General features: G+C 44.3%; 1 protein-coding gene across 4 annotated transcripts in view; it reads left to right on the plus strand.

Annotated features, from left to right (window-relative positions):
• Positions 1-3,853: 3,853 nt before the first annotated feature.
• LOC132895441 (sialidase-3-like) overlaps positions 3,854-22,256 on the plus strand; it is a 34,232-nt gene continuing 15,829 nt past the window's right edge. For 3 of the 4 annotated variants that reach the window (XM_060936074.1, XM_060936072.1, XM_060936071.1), the window contains exon 1: positions 4,095-4,179. The gene's annotated coding sequence lies outside the window, so the exon portion shown is untranslated. Of the gene's footprint in view, positions 3,936-4,094; positions 4,180-22,256 lie in introns of those variants that run through there. The other variant, XM_060936073.1, reaches the window with a different exon arrangement.

Consider the following 22,256-nt stretch of genomic DNA (forward strand, 5'->3'; position numbering starts at 1 on the left):
ACATACTTTTGCCACTCACAAGTATGTAATATTGGATCATTTTCCTGGATAAATAAATGACCATGTATAATATTTTTGTCTCATTTGTTTAACTGGATTCTCTTTATCTACTTTTAGGACTTGTGTGAAAACCTGATGATGTTTTAGGTCATATTTATGCAGAAATATAGAAAATTCTAAAGGGTTCACAAACTTTCAAGCACCACTGTATGTTTCCCGGGCTTCTGCATGATATGGAGCCACATGTTCATGCCATCCAGGTCTTATGTTATTTGCCCTAATTCTCTTGTTTTTAGCAAACGGTTTTCCACCCTCATACAGAGCAGCCACTACAGCATCATACATGGCACATAGGTCAATCTTGTGTTCCTCATTTTGACAGTGAACGTCCTTACACAAAATGGCTTCTCTGGGAAGATAAGCATTATTCAGGTATTGGTCTGTGTTAGTATAATATGTTACTAAATCCTTGTCAGAAAGAGTTGACCAGTCTATTTTAGTAGACACATTACCCCTACCATCATTAATGTTGGTAATTATAGATGGCAGTTCTGCTACATTAATTGTGAAGGCCAGAGGTATGTGGTCTGTTAGTGCTACCCCATATTTAATATCCATTTTCTCAATGTATTTTACAATGTAAAACAATGTATTTTACAGTTATTTATGATGTTACAACAGGGCTAACGTCTGCCTACGAAGACAGCCAAAAGCACATAGCCTACTTACAGCAATGTGTTTCCTCAAATTCGACGTTGAGTTTTTATAAGCAGAAATGTCCACTGGTTTGGGGAGACACATGTGACACCGCATAACATAACTATTATTTTTTGTTGTTTGGAGAGTGAACATGGTTTGTATGTGTGGCCAGGGGTGTGCCTCTTCGGCTTGATGAGAAACACTGGCTGCTGTCTCTGCCATTTTCCTTCTGCTTCCGGGCTCTTTTCCACCTGGACTGCTCTTGCCGCGGGAATTTTGTGTGCGGGCACACGCGGCAGCTTGGCTCTGTTTGATTGGTGAAACGGAGTTAAACCATAGCTCCTCCCACTATGGCTCTGGCTGCTACATTTGATTGGTAAGATGCTGTCATGTGACAGAGCCTCTGCTGGAAGTCTCGACAAAACATAAACAAATGGACCACGCATCGCACGGATCAATAAAAATAAAGTAGCAAGTAACGAGCAGAATATAGCCCAATGTAACGGAGTAAGGGCCTCTGCATGCTCTTGTGACAAGGCTTTCGCAGATAGCTTTTCGCAGACAGTTGTAATTTATCGTTGAGCGGGGAGTAATAGGGATGCGCGATGTTATTCACCGCCACAACGCAAGGGGGCGCGAAGTCGCGAAATCGCTAGGAGTAGTTGGTGGGTGTGGTTAGTGGAGTGTTTATCCTCCGGTTACTTATAATGACTAGAACTGGAGTCGTATAGATGTACGTACTTCCTCACTTCCTCGATCAACCGCTCTTCATGCTGCTCCATCTTCACTCGTGTTTTTAAAAATGGCGGTCGTGAAAACAAACCAAACCGGGAAAGTAGGGAAGCGGAAGTGCGTGTACAGCGGATGTAGAGTGGACCAATCAGAGCCCTCTTGTCTGTGACACTGTCTGCGAGGCTTCTGCGGTGGTCACAATTTTTGGGAGACAACGCAGTCCTCGCAGACGGTGTCGCAGATAGCTTCTGCGTAGCCCCCCCCACCTTCGCAGACGCTCTGCGTGCACCTCCGAAAAATTGTGACCACCGCAGAAGAAGCCTTGCAGACAGCGTCGCAGACAAGAGGGCTCTGATTGGTCCACTCTACATCCGCTGTACACGCACTTCCGCTTCCCTACTTTCCCGGTTTGTTTTGTTTTCACGACCGCCATTTTTAAAAACACGAGCGAAGATGGAGCAGCACAAAGAGCGGTTGATCGAGGAAGTGAGGAAGTACGGACATCTACACGACTCCAGTTCTAGTCATTATAAGTAACCGGAGGATAAACACTCCACTAACCACACCCACCAACTACTCCTAGCGATTTCGCGACTTCGCGCCCCCTTGCATTGTAACGGTGAATAACATCGCGCACGCCTATTACTCCCCGCTCAACGATAAATTACAACTGTCTGCGAAAAGCTGTCTGCGAAAGCCTTGTCGCAAGAGCATGCAGAGGCCTTGAGAATGAGGGAGTGCAAGATGTATCAACACAACCTGGACAAGGCCTTCCCTCAAAACTTGGTGCACTAACAAGACAAAGGCCCAATCCCAATTCTAATTTCTACCCCTACCCCTCCCCCTTCCCCTCCCCCTTCCCCTTGGCCCTTCCCCTTGAAACTGAGCTACAAGGGATAGGGCTTGAAATTCAACCCTTACGTATTGGGATAGGCCTTCAACGATCGCATACGTCATCGCGTACCTCCGTCAGCGTTTACATTAGCAAAACGCGACCAAATGCGTCATTGGCTGCGACCAGCCGCTACAGTCAGAGCCAGAGGCAGAACCAGAAATCTCTGCTGGCAGGGTGTGATTTGTTAACTAACACCACTGAATGGGATATCTTTGGCGCTTCGTGCACCACATCTGACAGAATGAGGTGTCAGAACACTCATGTAAACAATAAAAGCGAGAATAACAGAACAAAACGTACGCAGTCAAGCAACCGAAAACAATACTCACTCCCAAAGCTTTTTAGCAGCAGCTTGGATTTCAGAAATCGCTGCTCATTCTCAGCTCGAAAGCGAATCAAGCGGCGTGTTTCCTCTGGATAACAACTTAAAACACGTAAATAATGGAGAAAATACATTTATGACAATCTTTCGCCGTGGGAACCGCCATCTTTCTGAAATCCGCATGAAATCTCGCTGAAATCCGCATGGCATTGTGGGAAATCACTCAAACCCCTTCGTTCGGAGTCAGCTCCAGGAAAATCTCCGTTTGGAGGGGTACAGAAGCCCTACCCCTTCCCCTACCCCTCCGCGTTAACTGGGATTGGGATACCCCTACCCCTTCACGTGAACGCGCAAAATGGAGGGGAAGGGCCAAGGGGTTGGTCCAAGGGGTGAAATGGGATTCGGCCAAAGAATAGACAGCGAGACACAGGGGGATGTTACAAGAGAACATTTAATTTAGTTTTAACTTAAAAAAAAACATTTAAAGTTATTAAGTTAATTAATAAGTTTACTGATATATTAATTTGACTCTTTGCATTTGTCTCTGAATAGAATTTCAAGCAAAAGCTTTTATTAAAATGCTTTAAAGACAGTATAAGTTATTGTGTGCAATCCTCTATCAAATGTAAAATTATCTCAAATCTTTGTTTTTACTCGGCACGGTGGTGTAAGTGGTTAGCCCGGTCGCCTCACAGCAAGAAGGTTCTGGGTTTGCGGCCAGCGGGGGCCTTTATGTGCGGAGTTTGCTTGTTCTCCCTGTGTCTGCATGGGTTTCCTCCGGGTGCTCCGGTTTCCCCCACAGTTCAAAGACATGCAGTTAGGTTAATATGGGACGGCCTTGGGCTGAGGTGCCCTTGAGCGAGGCACCTAACTCCCAACTGCTCCCTGGGCGCTATTAGCATGGCTGCCCACTGCTCTGGGTATGTGTGTGCTCATTGCTCACGTGTGTGTGCATGTGTGTGTTCACTGCTTCAGATGGGTTAAATGCAGAGAGGAATTTCACAAGTGTGTGATGAATAAAGTTGTGCTTTCTTTCCTCGTCTGTGATAAATATATCACACATTATACATGTAGTAAAGTGAAAACTGCCCATCAGTTACACGGAGACAAAACAAACTGTAAAAGTTCAATTATTATCTGGTCATTTACCCAGAACACACTGTGACTAGTCGTGTTGTGTGTGTGTGTGTGTGTGAGAGAGAGAGAGAGAGTAAAACGACTTCCTGTTATCATCTACTTGTTTTGAGAAAACATCAGCCATATGAACTGCAGATTTTTTTTTTACAGGTAAATAACATTTGAGTTATATTAAGACTTTTTTGATACGTGCCCTTGTTTTTACATGTTTATAATTGCGTCTCATTTCTTAAGACGCGTCTTTATTTTGAAATGCCATTACTGCTGGGGCGCATGCGCAGTCGTGATCTGCAGTATTAGATGACAGTAAGTACCGTTAAAGTGGCGGAGGTCTCGCGAAAGTACTTTAAAGTGTATTTGATATTGTTTAGCACCTGGCTGATAAAGGCACAAGGTTAGTGGATTTGTTTGGATTTGGCTGTGATTTGAAGTGTAATTTGAGATTTGGAAGTGAAGTGTATATTTTGTATTCAGTGGTGGCTGGTCTTTTAAATAAATAAATAAATAAATAAATGGGGGGCAGAATTATTGTAGTTTTGAAATTTTCATTATTATTTTTTTTATTATTGAGTCTTTCAGTTTGCTTTTTCATTTCAGTCAAGCTTTAGGAGTGTATAAGTAATTTTAGTTTGGTTTTTATTTTGAGGAATTAAGAGCTAGCAGCCAGAAGAATATGGAATCAATTTTGTGCCAAAATGTTCATGCAATACTTTTGAAATATCAAACAAAAATGACAAATCAAAATACAAAAAAAAGTCAATTTTTTTAGACTGGCAAACAAATTATACATGTAATCGTGCAAAATATTACTCTATTACTCTTCAGAAACCTTTTATTTTTGTTCCGCATCTTTCTCAGTTTTGTTTGACGTAATTTATTTTGGTTGCGATTCCAGCTTTCTCGTTTGCGCTTCCTAACTTTTTGCTTGCAGTTCTGGCACAAACTTCACGTGTGGGTGGGCTGTCCAGGAATGCATTCCCATTGGCTAACTTGTGTTTGACTGACAGCTACTGTACGCTCAGCCATTCCCCCGGAGGCTGTTGCGGCCATTTCCTACTCGGATTTTGGCGGACTGTTTGACGAGTGACCGATCCATTGACGGTACACAAGGATCGAGTGGACTTCAGTGGCGACTATGATATTGAATTAATTCAACAAAGTGTAAGTACGGGACAAATGTGTTGTATGTGTTGCAGTAGTACACATTATGCAGGTGTGTTTAACGTTAGCAAGACAGCTATTATATTGGGTAGTGGAGCGAAGTCTAACATTTGACTTGCCACGAAACACCTGCATAATGTGCACTACTGCAACACATACAGCACATTTGTCCCGTACTTACACTTTGTTGAATTAATTCAATATCATAGTCGCCACTACTCGATCCTTGTGTACCGTCAATGGATCGGTCACTTGTCAAACAGTCCGCCAAAATCCGAGTAGGAAATGGCCGCAACAGCCTCCGGGGGAATCGCTGAGCGTAGCTGTCAGTCAAACACAAGTTACCCAATGGGAATGCATTCCTGGACAGCCCACCCACACGTGAGGTTTGTGCCAAAACTGCAAGCAAAAAGTCGGGGAGCGCAAACGAGAAAGCTGGAATCGCAACCAAAATAAATTGCGTCAAACAAAACTGAGAAAGACGCAGAACAAAAATAAAAGGTTTCTGAAGAGTAATAGACTAATATTTTGCACAATTACACGAATAATTTGTTTGCCGGTCTAAAAAAATTGACTTTTTTTTGTATTTTGATTTGTCGTTTTTGTTTGATATTTCAAAAGTGGGGGCGGCACGGTGGTGTAGTGGTTAGCGCTGTCGCCTCACAGTAAGAAGGTCCGGGTTCGAGCCCCGTGGCCAGCGAGGGCCTTTCTGTGTGGAGTTTGCATGTTCTCCCCGTGTCCGCGTGGGTTTCCTCCGGGTGCTCCGGTTTCCCCCACAGTCCAAAGACATGCAGGTTAGGTTAACTGGTGACTCTAAATTGAGCGTAGGTGTGAGTGTGAATGGTTGTCTGTGTCTATGTGTCAGCCCTGTGATGACCTGGCGACTTGTCCAGGGTGTACCCCGCCTTTCGCCCGTAGTCGGCTGGGATAGGCTCCAGCTTGCCTGCGACCCTGTAGAAGGATAAAGCGGCTAGAGATAATATGATGAGATTTCAAAAGTGTTGTATGAACATTTTGGCACAAAATTGATTCCATAGAAGAAGAGCTAGTTTTAGTTGATTTTCTATTAAATATTCAGATTATGATGAAAGCCTTTATTTCAAGAAGCCAAAAATGTAGAGTGAAAGAATGCATGCTATTAAATATCCATCCATTATCTGTAGCCTCTTATCCTGTCCTACAGGGTCGCAGGAAAGCTGGAGCCTATCCCAGCTGACTATGGGTGAGAGGTGGGGTACACCTGGACAAGTCACCAGGTCATCGCAGGGCTAACACAGAGACACAGACAACCATTTACACTCACATTCACACCTACGGTCAATTTAGAGCCACCAATTAGCCTAACCTGCATGCCTTTGGACTGTGGGGGGGGAAACCAGAGCACCTGGAGGAAACCCACGTGGACAGCATGCGAACGCCACACAGAAAGGCCGCTGGGCTCGACCCCAGGACCTTCTTGCTGTGAGGCAACAGTCCTAACCACTACACCACCGTGCCTCCCTGCTATTGAATATGATCTATAAAATCTACATAATCACATTCATCATCATTATCAGCTCGCCAGCTCCGTTTGTCATAAGAGTGGGAGGAGCCTTGAGTGTAAGCCCGCCCCTGAGCACCTACTTCTAAATGTTTAAATTGGGCTGGTCTGGTCCAAACTCCTTTATTCTCTCTTTTTTTCTTCCAGTGTAAAAGGATGTTTCTGTATTTTAAAAAAAATAAATAAAAAACTTTCTCCGCGGGCCCTCTTGAATTTGCAATCTTTTGAAAACTCCGGGGTGGCACAGTGGTGTAGTGGTTAGCACTGTCGCCTCACAGCAAGAAGGTCCTGGGTTCGAGCCCAGTGGCCGACGAGGGCCTTTCTGTGTGGAGTTTGCATGTTCTCCCTGTGTCCACGTGGGTTTCCTCCGGGTGCTCCGGTTTCCCACACAGACCAAAGGCATGCAGGTTAGGCTAATTGGTGGCTCCAAATTGACTGTAGGTGTGAGTGTGAATGGTTGTCTATGTCTATGTGTCAGCCCTGCGATGACCTGGCGACTTGTCCAGGGTGTACCCCACCTCTCGCAGTCGGCTGGGATAGGCTCCAGCTTGCCTGCGACCCTGTAGAGCAGGATAAGCGGCTACAGATAATGGACAGATGGATGAAAGCTCTGGTCTCAGAAGCAGTAGTGAGTGACAGCTGCAAATCAGAATCATGTTTATTGGCCAAGTATGTTGACACACACAAGGATTTGGTTCCAGCAGCTGGTGTCTCTCTAGCGATACAAGGCAAGGGAAAAAAGTGTGAATATTGGCCCTTTTCCACTACCCTTTTTCAGCTCACTTCAGCTCGCTTCAGCTCACTTCAGCCCGACACGGCTCGCGTTTCGACTACCAAAAACCAGCACGACTCAGCTCGTTTCAGCCCTGCTTAGCCCCTAAAACTCGCACCGTTTTGGAGTGGGGCTGAAGCGAGCCAAGCCGTGCCGAGTGAGGTTGGGGGCGTGAGCAGACACTCCCCTGTGCACTGATTGGTGAGGAGGAGTGTCCTCACATGCCCACACACGCCCCGCGAGCGCGCTGGGATCTGTAAACACCGCAAACCCGGAAGAAGAATAATTACGAATTACGAGAATTTCTGAAGCCTTATGCGCCTCGCCTCATCTATACGCTCTTGCCAGTATCTGTTGGCGTTGTCGGTGACAACAAGCCACAGCACCAAGACCAGCAACACTAACGACTCCATGTCCTCCATGTTTATTGTTTACTATTCGGGTCGTGAGACTACCGCTTAAAAGATCACTGAATCAGTGACATACAGAGCATCGTGGACGAGTTCGCGGAGCGCAAGGCTCGTCGTATGCCCTTCAAATAATGCGCGCAGTAGGCAATTGATGTTTTATTATGAGCCATGTACAGTATGTCACCTAATGTTTTTTTGTTTCTGAGTTACATGTTCGTTTGAAGGACTTAATGTACAAAATAACATAGTTGCACCCCGTAGTGCTGAAATTGGTAAACACAGTGCATTCAGTGAGGTTTGCACCGCCCTCCTTTTATTTCTGACTCTTCCTGTCACCGTTGCAACCTCTGAGTGCTCATTCGTATGCCCTTCAAATAATGTGCGCAGTATAGGCTATTGATGTTTTATTATGAGCCATGTACAGTATCCTAATGTTTTTTGTTTCTGAGTTACATGTTCGTTTGAAGGACTTGATGTACTAAATAACATAGTTGCACCTGGTAGTGTTGAAATTGGTAAACACCGCAGTTGCGGACATTTTGTAGCCTAAAATGATGTTATGATAAGCTTTAATAAAGGGCCCGGTCATTTGCCCTGCCCCCGGCCCGGCTCTGACTTGTTCCGCCACTGTCACTGATGTCACTGTTTGCGCTGCTTAACGACATCACGTGACGTCCACCCACTTTCGCTAACTCCACCCAATGTGTCCACCCACTTCCAGCCAGCACGGTTCAGCGCGGTTGTAGTCGAAATGCAACTCCAACAGCCCCACTCAGCTCGACTCAGCACGGCACGGCTCAGCCGCGTTTGTAGTGGAAAAGCGGCATATATGTGTATGTAATGTACAATATGGACGGTATAGACGAAGAAGAAGCCTTTGTCACATGCACACTCAAGCACAGTGAAATTCATCCTCTGCATTTAATCCATCTGAAGCAGTGAGCACTCACATGCGCACACACATACCCAGAGCATTGGTCAGCCATGCTACAGCGCCCAGGGAGCAGTTAGGGGTTAGGTGCCTTGCTCAAGGGCACTTCAGCCCAAGGCTGCCCCGTGCTAACCTAACCTGCATGTCTTTGTACTGTGGGGGAAAGCCGTGCAAACACGGGGAAAACATGCAAACGCCACACAGAAACTTCCCTGTCGGCCACTGGGCTCGAACCCAAAACCTTCTTGCTGTGAGGCGACAGTGCTAACCACTACACCACCATGCTGCCCAATTACACAATATAATAAATATGCAATCTACAATAACTAGTACAACTATTATATACAGTATACATAATATTACAATATATTATACACAATGTCTAAAATACCTGTATTATCTATATGTACTATAAATGTCTATATCTGTAACAAACAGTGTATAATATGTAATATCTATGCATGAAAAATATCTATTATATACAGTATACATTATAAATATGAATGCTATCAACAATATTAACAATACACCATATACAGACAAAATGCAGGATATTTACAGACAAGACACAATATACTAAACAGGGTTTTTTCTAGAAAAATTTAGTATGAGGGCACTCACCACGGCGAGGGAGCGAAGCGGGGGGGGGGGGGAGATGGTGCCGGTTGTCCCCCCCCGCCGTGCAAAGCCTTTGAAAAATGCTCCAATGGGACATTCTGAGGCTATCTGAGAGGGAAATTGTAACAAATTGTCTGTCAACATTGAAAAAGAAAGAAGTAATCTTCTTCTGCTCCGGACAGTCTTTGGCTTTCTTCCATTTCGTGCCGCGGGATGACGTCTTTAAATGCCCAAGTGTCAACAAAAACAACTCGCGAACTACTTCTGTCAAAAGCTCCCGCGCTGGTGGGTGAAAGGTCATTCAGTCTCGAGAAATCTCGCTCAACAAGTCAGCTGACCTTGTATGTAACCCATGTCAAATCTCGCGAGAGCAGCCGCGACAAGTAAACAACTAAACAACATGGCGTCTCAGTCTGGAAAACGCCAATTCGGATTGTTTTTGCACCATCTGGTGGTGTATCTACTGTGACTGGAATATTTTTGGAGCAATTATAACGTATTTGATGATCAGACACATTGTCACGTAGTGTTGCTGGGATGTTTTCACAGAGTCGGTAAGGGGGCACACGCCGAGAGTAAGAGGGCGCAGCGCCCCTGTTCCCCCGTTTAGACGAAAGCCTGCTAAAAATATACACGACAGTCAGAGTACACAGAGTGCAGTGAGGTAGAGCAAACAGGAGTATACAGGGGGTACAAATGGTACAATAGTATAATGGCAAGGATGGTTCAGGTCAGATATTTATGATGTTGATGGTATGGGGAAAGAAGCTGCTCTTATGTCTGGTGGTTCTGGTTTGCCAGATAACGCTTGCTGGAGGGGAGGAGTTGGGAAAGGTTGTGACCAGGGTGTGAGGAGTCCTTAATGATTTTCTCTGCCCGCTTCCTGGATTGTGAAATGTACAAATCCTGGAGGCTGGGCAGGGGAGCACCGATAATCCTTTCTGCTGACCTTACTGTTTGTTGCAGTCTGTTCCTGTCCTGTTTTGTGACTGCTCCGAACCAGACTGTGATGGTTGTGCACAGGACAGATTCAATGACAGCAGGGTAGAACTGTGTCATAAGCTCCTGCGATTCTGTCGACAGCATATCCTCTGCTGGGCTTTTTTAAGGATAGAGTTGATGTTGGAGTCCCATTTAAAGTCTTGTGAGATGGTAGTTCCCAGAAACTTGAAGGTCTCCACAGTTGACACAAGGCTGCTGGATATTGTGAGGGAGAGCATTGCAGAGGGGTCAGACTCAGATTTATTGTCATTCAAACTATGTGACATGATAAGAACGAAATGCAGTTACCCAGGTCTCGGTGTGTGCAGCTTGAATAAGTAAATAGTAATAATAATAATAATAATAATAATAATAAAAGGTAACTAAAGTAAAAATAGTTAAATAACAAATAGAATAAAATAGAATAAACTAAGGTTAGATTTAACAATAGAATAAACTAAAATAAAAACTATCTAAGATTACATTAAAATTCAAAAGGCACACACACACACACACATATATATATATATATATATATATATATATATATATATATATATGGAGCCCTGTGATGACCTGGCGACTTGTCCAGGGTGTACCCCACCTTTCGCCCGTAGTCAGCTGGGATAGGCTCCAGCTTGCCTGCGACCCTGTAGAAGGATAAAGCGGCTACAGATAATGAGATGAGATGAGATATATATATATATATATGGGTCCGTCTCAGAAACTGGTCTCTCATTTGGGACATTATGGTCAAAAAATACATTTTCTAATTTTACTATTTTTTTTTGCATTTACCTAACACTCAATGTTTCTTTTGTCATGTTTAATAAGAATAAAGATAGCATCTTGCTTTATCTGGCCTCCACTGTGGAATTTTTTTTTATTACAATTCAAATGCTTTTGTAAAATTGATTTACATATAAAATAACTACATCATGAAGAATTAAAGCTCCTCCTTCACAGATGAGTGAAAATACTGAATAAATTTCCTCGTTTTGATTGCTTGGGTTAAAAATGGCAAGTTATGATAAGTGAATTGATTATTCACTTAAATATGAATAATATGATACATTTTGGGTATTTGATATGGCGAAATAGGACAATAGGACACAATGGAAAAATCAAGAACACACCGGAAAGATGAGAATAACGGCGGTGGTAAAAGAACAGTGACTGTACCGGCTGAAGGTCACGCGGGTCTCTGCTGCGGCGCGCGAGCAACGGGACATCACTACCGCACCGGACGGAGCATGAGGCGGGGGCGGGGCAAAATGACTGGCCGTAGATTCTATCAAAAGTTCGATCTAAATTGACCATGGTTGCAAAATATTGGCCAAAAATATGCAAACACTACAAAATATGAAAGTAAGATGAAAAAGAAACATTCTATTGCCTTATACTGCAAGACTAAAACAAAATAAAACTGTAAAAACTCACCTTTTCAGTGATAACATCCGAACAGATCACTCGCGTAACAGAGAGACCGCAAATGGAAGCACGATCAACTTCTAACTGTTGGAGTGGAAAATTCCATTCTACACATGCAAATTGTTAATGTGTGTCCTTCCCCGCACACAAATAACACGCTACGGTAAAAAATAGACCACAACTCATTTTATAGCTCGGAAATTCATACAAGACCAGCTACCATTATAACATATTCTGTAAGCAACATATTCTATACCTAACTTTCAGCTTTTGTTTTAAAAAACAAAATTGCAGATTTATAACTAAATTTTTATATGGTGTAGTGATTTTAAGTTACTACATTTTTGGTGAGGTAATGACCTTGACCCTGAGGCTTTCCGTTTAGATCAAAACACATGATCGTATTGGTTTTGGGTATGCGGAAAATGGAGTTACAACGGTGATCAAATATTTTGCATGATGTTTTTTTACGGTTATGATTATTCTGTGAGCGCACCAATCCTTAGGTGTATAAAGTTACAACTTAAAATACAATTAGTGATAACTAATTCTAATAATAAACTACAAAATAATAATAAACTAATAATAAACTTTTCAATGGACTACAACCTTTTTAAGGGAATGCGATGTAGTCAACCATTTATCATGTCCCAGATCAAGCCACCATTTTTCCACAAATTTGCAGAATTTTTGACAAATTCTGAATATTCACATCTAAGATTTAGTTTTATCTGTATTATTTCTTTCATCATTTTATTTCAAATTAAAACCAACCTCACCATTCAAAACCATATAGTTTATTGACTGTGAGTATATTTAGTGGGGTACCCCCATAGTACCCAGTTTCTGAGACAGACCCATATTCATATTATTTACCAGCTGGGAGGTCCGTATCGTGAAATACCGTGACCGAGGTCTTGAAAATACTGACTGAGGCCTCTGGACCGAGGTCAGTATTTTCAAGGCCGAGGTCATGGTATTTCACGATATGGACCGACCTTAAGCTGGTAAATAATATATTTGTTTTTCTTTACCAAATTCTAACAGAAAATGAGAGCGCCTGAAAAGGAAACCATATTTAGAACAAACCTGCTACAAGCTCATCAAAAACCTGTTTGACAAGCTACCTCAGCTCGGAATTTTCCAAAAATAAAAAACTTGATCTAGGCGACACAAAACCAGGTGCTTTCGCTGTGAACACTGTCGTTATGGCTTTCCATGCTGTAAAATTAATGCTGTTATACTGAGAAATGTGAAAATAAATGTTGACAAAAAATTGCGACTATGTTTGTTGTTGTTGTGAACGAGTGAGTTGCCAAAGGTCCATAACCGGGGTCCGGATCATAGGATTCCAGACCGCTCGTGAGCCAATCAGACCGCACGATTTGATGGAAACTGGACCGTGAAAAAAAGAAAGTATTGCACAATGTACTGCAGTGACAACAGCTTAAAGTTGTTCAGTGCAATAGTGCGAAAGTACAGCAGCAAAAACATGAGCAGCAACAGTTCACACGTTGGTAAGGTGTGTAGTGTTTGGCATATGGGGGTTGGAGCAGTTCAGCAGTCTGACTGCGTCCGGGTAGAAGCTGTTTTTCAGTCTAGATGTTTTTGCCTGGATGCAGCGCAGCCTCCTCCTAGAGGGCAGGGGAGTGAAAAGTCCATGTGCAGGCTGGGTGGGGTCATGGAGGATGCAGGTGGCTCTTTCTCTACATCTGGTGGTGTAGATGTCACTGATGGATGGTAAGCTGCACCCGATGGTCCTCTGTGCAGACTTGACCACCCTCTGCAGCACCACTTTCTCAGCTACAGTGCAGACAGCATACCACACCATGAGGCAGGAGGTCAGGATGCTCTCCACCACACAGCTGTAAAGGATCTGAGGACGTCAGCCCCCAGTCCTGCCCTCTTCAGTTTCCTCAGGAAGTAGAGGCGCTGGCGGGCTTTCTTTATGACGGCCGTGGTGTTGGTGTGCCAGGTGAACGTGTTGGTAAGGTGTACTCCGAGGTACCTGATGGAGGGAACCATCTCCACAGCTGCTCCATCGATGTGGGTGTGTGTGTTGGGGGGGGGTGCCAGTCCTGTGGAAATCCACACCCATCTCCTTGGTCTTCTGGATGTTGAGGATGAGGTTGTTATCCCCGCACCACCTTGTCAGGTCCTCCACCTCCATCCGATATGACGACTTGTCACCGTTGGTGATAAGTCCAACCACTACTGTGTCATCAGCGAACTTCACCATGAGATTGTTCTCATAGTGAGCCCTGCAGTTGAAGGTCATCAGTGTGTACAGCAAAGGGCTAAGCACACAGTCCTGATGGGAGCCGGTGTTGAGAGTGATGGTGGAGGAAGTGTTGTTGTTAATCCTGACATGCTGTGGCCTGCAGGTCAGGAAATCCAGGACCCAATTGCACAGGGATGAGGAGGTTCTCAGCACTGCCAGCTTGGTCACCAGTTTCTGTGGGATGATGGTATTAAACACAGAACTAAACTCCAGAAACAGCAGCCTCAAGTAGGAGTCCTTGTACTCCAGGTGAGAGAGGGCCTGGTGGGTCACAGCAGAAACGGCATCAGTTGTGGACCAGTTCTGCCTGTAAGCATACTGGTGTGAATTCTCTGCCATGTCGATGGTCTGCTTCAAGTGCCTCTCCAAACACTTGATGCTGACAGGGGTGAGTGCAACAGGTGGTAGTCATTGAGGCACGATGCTATGGAGGTCTTCAGCACAGGGATGATCATGGCTACCTTGAGGCATGATGGGACTCTGGCCTGGATCAGTGAGATGTTGAATATGTCCGTCAGAACCTCAAACAGCTGGTGAGCACAGTCCCTCAGAACCCTGCCTGGGATCCCATCAGGGCCTGGGGCTTTTAGGGGATTGACCCCCTGCAGTGTTTTCCTCACCTCTGCTGCTGTTATGCTGATGGTTGGGGGCTCATTGGGGGAGGGGGGGAGCTGGGAGGGAGTGGTGGTGTTGGAAGCCTCAAAGCAAGCGTAGAAGGCATTCAGGGTGTCGGGGAGCGCTGGGTCCTCAGGGCACTGTGCATCACTCTTCTTGGAGTCAGTGATGCACCTGATGCCCTTCCACATGCTCTGTGGGTCACTTGAGTTGAAATTCCCCTGGATCTTCAGAGCATATATGGACTTTGCTCTCCTTAAGCCCACTGACAAATTCCTTCTCGCTGCTCTAAGTGCTGCTGCATTGCTGTCCCTAAATGTGGCATTATGGGTTCTCAGGAAGGATTGCACCTCTGCATTCAGCCAAGGTTTCTGGTTCGGCCGGATGAAGATGGTCCTGGAGGTGGTCACATCCTCCATACACTTCCTGATGTAGTGCAGGACAGAAGACATGTACTCCTCCAAGTCCACACTGCTCCCTGATGTCGCAGCCTCCCTGAACATCTGTCAGTCTGTGGTCTCAAAGCAGTCCTGGAGCATGGACACAGCACCTTCAGGCCACACGGAGATGGTCTTTGTTATTGCATTCCTGCTCCTTGACACTGGGCAGTATGCAGGAGCCAGCAGGGTGTCTCCTGAAGTCCATCATCATCTCCACTGTCTTGAGCATGTTTAGCTCCAGATTATTCTGACTGCAGCAGAGCACCAACTGTTCAACTTTCTGCCTGTATGCAGACTCGTTGCTGTTTTGAATGAGGCTTATGACCAGAGTGCCATCATCTGTAAATTTCAGGAGTGTTACAGTTGGGTCCATGGAGGTGCAGTCATTGGTGTAAAGAGGGAACAGCAGTGGGGAGAGGACACATCGCTGAGGAGCACCAGTGCTGATCGACCACATGCCAGAAGTGACTGCCCCCAGCCTTACTTGCTGTTCCCTGCCTGTCAGAAAGCTAGTGATCCACTGACATATGGCAGGTGAGACATTTGAGCTGGAGCAGTTTGGAGGAGAGGATTTCAGGAATTGTTGAATGCTGAGCTGAAGTCTATGAACAGGATACTTGCGTAGGTCCCTGGGCAGTGAAGACGTTGCAGGAAGTAGTGCAGTATATTTGCCCTATAAGCAAACTGCAGGGGTCTAGCAGGTGACCTGTAATGCTCTTCAAGTGGGCCAACACTAGTTGTTCAAAGGAATTCATGACCACAGATGTCAGAGCAACAGGCCTGTAGTCATTTAGGCTACATCCACACGACAACGGCAACGAGATGTTATTTAAAAATATATCGTGTCCAAATGGGCAACAATCAGTAAAATATCAGGTCCATATGGCAACGCAACGCTTGCTGAAAACGATGCAATACACATGCCACACCTCTAGGGGCGCTGTAAGACGGTCCCTTCGGAGACACCAGAACAACCCATACGAAAAAGAACAGTAAAGAACTTATAAGAGTTTACCACTGTCTTAGTAGTAAATCCTTATAAATATAAGAATAAATCCTTATAAGGATTTATAAATAAATATATATATGCCATGTATGATTTACTCCTGAAAGTGGCCCATTTTGCATTTTCCTCATACAAATTTTTTATGAAAATCTAGTATGTATGAAGTGAACATTGTGCATGGTTTTTACAGATAATGTGTATGATGAATTACACCGTCTTTGTATGCTTCACGTAATGTTTGTAGTTTTAAATTATATTTTACAGTTTAAAATGTATATGCCTTTTACATATAAAAGGCATATACATTTTAAACTGTAAAATATAATTTAAAACTACAAACATTACGTGAAGCATACAAAGACGGTGTAATTCATCATACACATTATCTGTAAAAACCATGCACAATGTTCACTTCATACATACTAGATTTTCATAAAAAATTTGTATGAGGAAAATGCAAAATGGGCCACTTTCAGGAGTAAATCATACATGGCATATATATTTATTTATAAATCCTTATAAGGATTTATCCTTATATTTATAAGGATTTGCTACTAAGACAGTGGTAAACTCTTATAAGTTCTTTACTGTTCTTTTTCGTATGGGAATAGAAGAAGTAAGGACGCATGCGCATAAACTATTATGCGCGAGACTTCATATTAGCCACAAAATCAGGAAAATCTGTTCGTAAAATTACATTATAATGACCAAATACAATGAAAAGTATTTTTCCAGTCTCACCTGTGAAAGGTAATCCCATGTGATCTCGTTTGGACGGTAAACCTGTTGGTACAGTTAAACGCAGCTAATCTTTATTCTCCGCTTTGACCTTTCCAATATGGCGGCGAGGATGACGTATGATTCTACGCGGAAGGCGGCGTCTTTAATGGTCCGGAATAAATTGAATACTACACGTTGATGGATTAATTTGTTGTTTCTCACCTGTGAAAGGTAATCCCATGTGATCTCGTTTGGATGGTAAACCTGTTGGTACAGTTAAACGCAGCTAATCTTTATTCTCCGCTTTGACCTTTCCAATATGGCGGCGAGGATGACGTACGCGGAAGGCGGCGTCTTTAATGGTCCGGAATAAATTGAATGCTACACGTTGATGGATTAATTTGCTTTTCTACGCCCTTTTTTGAGGAATGTATTGTAGGACTTAAACCATCATCTGAAGAGGTGAGATCGCTCTTTTTTTTCCCTTATTTTTGCTGGCGGGATTGACTCTGCCCTAAGGGCTATTCTCTCTCTCTCTCTCTCTCACTTTGCACCATTACACAATAAATATTCACAGTGAAAATATTTTGTAAGCGCGTTTCATGAACCAAGTTATAGGATTTGTTGACAACTCGCATCGCATCGCAATGAGATCATTGGCACTACTGGTGTTAAGAATCAGACCATTTCATAAATGAATATTTTGCTGTAGAGCTGCAGTGTTTGTACAATTGCATGTTTTTGCTTCGCTATTACTGTCACTATTCTGCTTCTTGCATTACTACTGTGAACTAACACTGAACATAATAATAATAATATCCAAGCTCGTGTTTCACTCTCACTAGTGCTCTGTAAGGCTTTTTCCTGGTGATATTCGTTACACTTCTACCCGGCGTGAAGCACTCACAGTCATGTGGTTGTGACGTCATTGTAAACAAATCCGTTTTACTCATCCAGACGACTTCACAACGGCAACGTTGCCAGATCTTTCCACTCTGGAACCTGTTCTCAAAATGATTGCGTTTTGGGCACCCAAAACGCCGGTGCCATGTGGACGCCAGGCCTAAACGATAAGCAATCGTATCGGAGTCACCTGAATCCGTTGCCGTGTGGACAGGGCCTTAGTCCTGTGATGGAGGGTTTCTTGGGGACTGGAATGATGGTGGAGTGCTTGAAGCAGAAGGGGACACAGCTCGAGAGATCTGTTGAAGATCTGTGTAAAGATTGGAACCAGTTGGTCAGCAGGCTTGAAGATAGGAGGGGGAGACTCCATCTGGGCTTGGTGCTTTTGTGATTTTCTGACTCTGGAAGAGCTGTCTCCCATTCTTTTCACACACCTTGAGTGCAGCCTTAGCATGAGGGGAGGGGGGTTGCCAAGGGTGCAATAAGGGTTGTTGTTGATGGGTTGAGATGGGTGAGGGGTATTAATGTGTTCTCCTCAAACCTGCAGTAGAAGGCATTCAGGTCATCAGCGAGGTCTTTGTTTTCCTCAGCAGGGGGGATGGTCTCCTGTATCCTGTATTTGGTTATGTCTTGCAGGCCTCTCCACACTGATGCACGGTTGTTGATTGAAAACCTGTTTTTCAGCTTTTCAGTGTAGATTCTCTTATGCCGCTTTTCCACTACAAACGCGGCTGAGTCGGGCTGAGCCGTGCCGTGCTGAGTGGGGCTGTTGGAGTTGCATTTCGACTACAACCGCGCTGAACCGTGCTGGCTGGAAGTGGGTGGACACATTGGGTGGAGTTAGCGAAAGTGGGTGGACGTCACGTGATGTCGTTAAGCAGCGCAAACAGTGACATCAGTGATCTTTTAAGCGGTAGTCTCACGACCCGGATAGTAAACAATAAACATGGAGGACATGGAGTCGTTAGTGTTGCTGGTCTTGGTGCTATGGCTTGTTGTCACCGACAACGCGGACAGATACTGGCAAGAGCGTATAGATGAGGCGAGGTGCATAAGGCTTCAGAAATTCTCGTAATTCGTAATTCTTCTTCTTCCGGGTTTACGGTGTTGACAGATCCCAGCGCGCTCGCGGGGCGTGTGTGGGCATGTGAGGACACTCCTCCTCACCAATCAGTGCACAGGGGAGTGTCTGCTCACGCCCCCAGCCTCACTCGGCACGGCTTGGCTCGCTTCAGCCCCACTCCAAAACGGTGCGAGTTTTAGGGGCTAAGCAGGGCTGAAACGAGCTGAGTCGTGCTGGTTTTTGGTAGTCGAAACGCGAGCCGTGTCGGGCTGAAGTGAGCTGAAGCGAGCTGAAGTGAGCTGAAAAAGGGTAGTGGAAAAGGGCCATTAGCTCCTCTGATGTCCTTCATGGGTTTCTGACCTGCTTGTAGAGGGCCCTGTCTCCACTTTTGTAGGCATTCTCCTTGGCCTGCCAGAGTTGCCTTAGTCTGGATGTGAACCATGGTTTATTATTGTTGTAAGTGCAGTAGGTCTTGGTTGGCACAAGCATATCTTCACAAAAGCTGATATAGGATGTCACATGAAGGTCTGTAAAAACTGTCCAATCACGTGAAAAAACTTAAAAACAATTCCAGTTGGCTGCTAATAAAAGAAGGTTTGTCCAGGGCGCACTTTGCTGCACCTCAGGCCAAATCTTGAAGCTGCCAATTAAAATGCACCTTCAGGTCACCTGATTTCCAAAAGTTTGTGTAGCCACATACACACTCATTTGGCTGGCATCTCGGTGGATGGAAGTATACAGGAAGTGTACAGTGGTGCTTGAAAGTTTGTGAACCCTTTACAGTTTTCTATATTTCTGCATAAATATGACCTAAAACATCATCAGATTTTCACACAAGTCCTAAAATTAGATAAAGAGAACCCATTTAAACAAATGAGACAAAAATATTATACTTGGTCATTTATTTATTGAGGGAAATGATCCAGTATTACATATCTGTGAGTGGCAAAAGTATGTGAACCTTTGCTTTCAGTATCTGGTGTGACCCCCTTGTGCAGCGATAACTGCAACTAAAGGTTTCCGGTAACTGTTGATCAGTCCTGCACACCACTTGGAGGAATTTTAGCCCATTCCTCCGGACAGAACAGCTTCAACTCTGGGATGTTGGTGGGTTTCCTCACATGAACTGCTCACTTCAGGTCCTTCCACAACATTGCGATTGGATTAAGCTCAGGACTTTGACTTGGCCATTCCAAAACATTAAGGCCCTGTTTACATTATTTCGAATCAGCGGATCATCAGATTAACGTTTTTAAAACGATTCGCGTACACACAGCAACGTCAATACACGATTCGCGTGCACACAGCAACGCCAATACACGGATACGCTAATCACATGACTAATTAGACGGCACGTCACATGATCCCAGTGCATATTGGGCATGCGCAAGTCACTCACCACTTGCAAGTGGAAGGATGGCAAGCGAACACCTTCTCCAGCAAATAAACACACCTGGCTGTGATGTTCATGTTCTCACTGAGTTTAAGCGCCTGAAGGAGGTTGAAATGTGTAAATAAACCTCAGTGCGGCTCAGCGGTTCCTCCTGCGCTCCAAATCACTCCGCCCTGAACAGCGAGTGCCCTCTGGAGGGTGCGCACTCCGGCCCTGCGTAGCTCACAGAGCGCGCGAGTGAAGTGCACGAGCAGTGATTCGGGACTGAGCCGCTGTGTGTGAGATCCCAATGCCAGCGAATCAGGAAGGTGGATGTCACAGTGACGTTGTCCAATGACGACGTCAGCTAGAGCTCAGCGTATCCGCATATTCTCAATGTTTACACAGCACCGGACCAGACACGAACTGGATTGAATACGTGGGCTCTGGCGGATTCCCGTTTCCCGGCCTTTCCCGGCATTTTAATGTGAACGGACAGTGCATCCGCGAAGAAAACGAGACAGATACGGTCTAATGTAAACTTGGCCTAACTTTATTCTTCTTTAACCATTCTTTGGTAGAACGACTTGTGTGCTTAGGGTCGTTGTCTTGCTGCATGACCCACCTTCTCTTGAGATTCAGTTCATGGACAGATGTCCTGACATTTTCCTTTAGAATTCACTGGTATAATTCAGAATTCATTGTTCCATCAATGATGGCAAGCTGTCCTGGCCCAGATGCAGCAAAACAGGCCCAAACCATGATACTACCACCACCATGTTTCACAGATGGGATAAGGTTCTTATGCTGGAATGCAGTGTTTTCCTTTCTCCAAACATAATGCTTCTCATTTAAACCAAAAAGTTCTATTTTGGTCTCATCCGTCCACAAAACATTTTTCCAATAGCCTTCTGGCTTGTCCACGTGATCTTTTGCAAACTGCAGATGAGCAGCAATGTTCTTTTTGGAGAGCAGTGGCTTTCTCCTTGCAACCCTACCATGCACACCATTGTTGTTCAGTGTTCTCCTGATGGTGGACTCTTGAACATTAACATTAGCCAGTGTGAGAGAGGCTTTCAGTTGCTTAGAAGTTACCCTGGGGTCCTTTGTGACCTTGCCGACTATTACACGCCTTGCTCTTGGTGTGATCTTTGTTGGTCGATCACTCCTGGGGAGGGTAACAATGGTCTTGAATTTCCTCCATTTGTACACGATCTGTCTGACTGTGGATTGGTGGAGTCCAAACTCTTTAGAGATGGTTTTGTAACGTTTTCCAGTCTGATGAGCATCAACAACGCTTTTTCTGAGGTCCTCAGAAATCTCCTTTGTTCGTGCCATGATACACTTCCACAAACATGTGTTGTGAAGATCAGACTTTGATAGATCCCTGTTCTTTAAGTAAAACAGGGTGCCCACTCACACCTGATTGTCATCCCATTGATTGAAAACACCTGACTCTAATTTCATCTTCAAATTAACTGCTAATCCTAGAGGTTCACATACTTTTGCCACTCACAGATATGTAATACTGGATCATTTTCCTCAATAAATAAATGACGAAGTATAATATTTTTGTCTCATTTGTTTAACTGGGGTCGCTTTATCTACTTTTAGGACTTGTGTGAAAATCTGATGATGTTTTTGGTCATATTTATGCAGAAATATAGAAAATTCTAAAGGGTTCACAAACTTTCAAGCACCACTGTAAGTCCTAAAAATAGATAAAGAGAACCCAGTTAAACAAATGAGACAAAAATTTTACACTTGGTCATTTATTTATTGAGGAAAATGATCCAATATTACATATCTGTGAGTGGCAAAAGTATGTGAACCTTTGTTTTCAGTATCTGGTGTGACCCCCTTGTGCAGCAATAACTGCAGCTAAAGGTTTCCGGTAACTGTTGATCAGTCCTGCACACCGGCTTGGAGGAATTTTAGCCTATTCCTCCGTACAGAACAGCTTCAACTCTGGGATGTTGGTGGGTTACCTCACATGAACTGCTTGCTTCGGGTCCTTCCACAACAATTCGATTGGGTTAAGGCCAGGACTTTGATTTTGCCATTCCAAATCATTAACTTTATTCTTCTTTAACCATTCTTTGGTAGAACGACTTGTGTGCTTAGGGTTGTTGTCTTGCTGCATGACCCACCTTCTCTTGAGATTCAGTTCATGGACAGATGTCCTGACATTTTCCTTTAGAATTCACTGGTATAATTCAGAATTCAT

The sequence above is a fragment of the Neoarius graeffei genome, chromosome 12 (genome assembly GCF_027579695.1).
Source record: "Neoarius graeffei isolate fNeoGra1 chromosome 12, fNeoGra1.pri, whole genome shotgun sequence".
NCBI classification, from domain to species: Eukaryota; Metazoa; Chordata; class Actinopteri; order Siluriformes; family Ariidae; genus Neoarius; species Neoarius graeffei.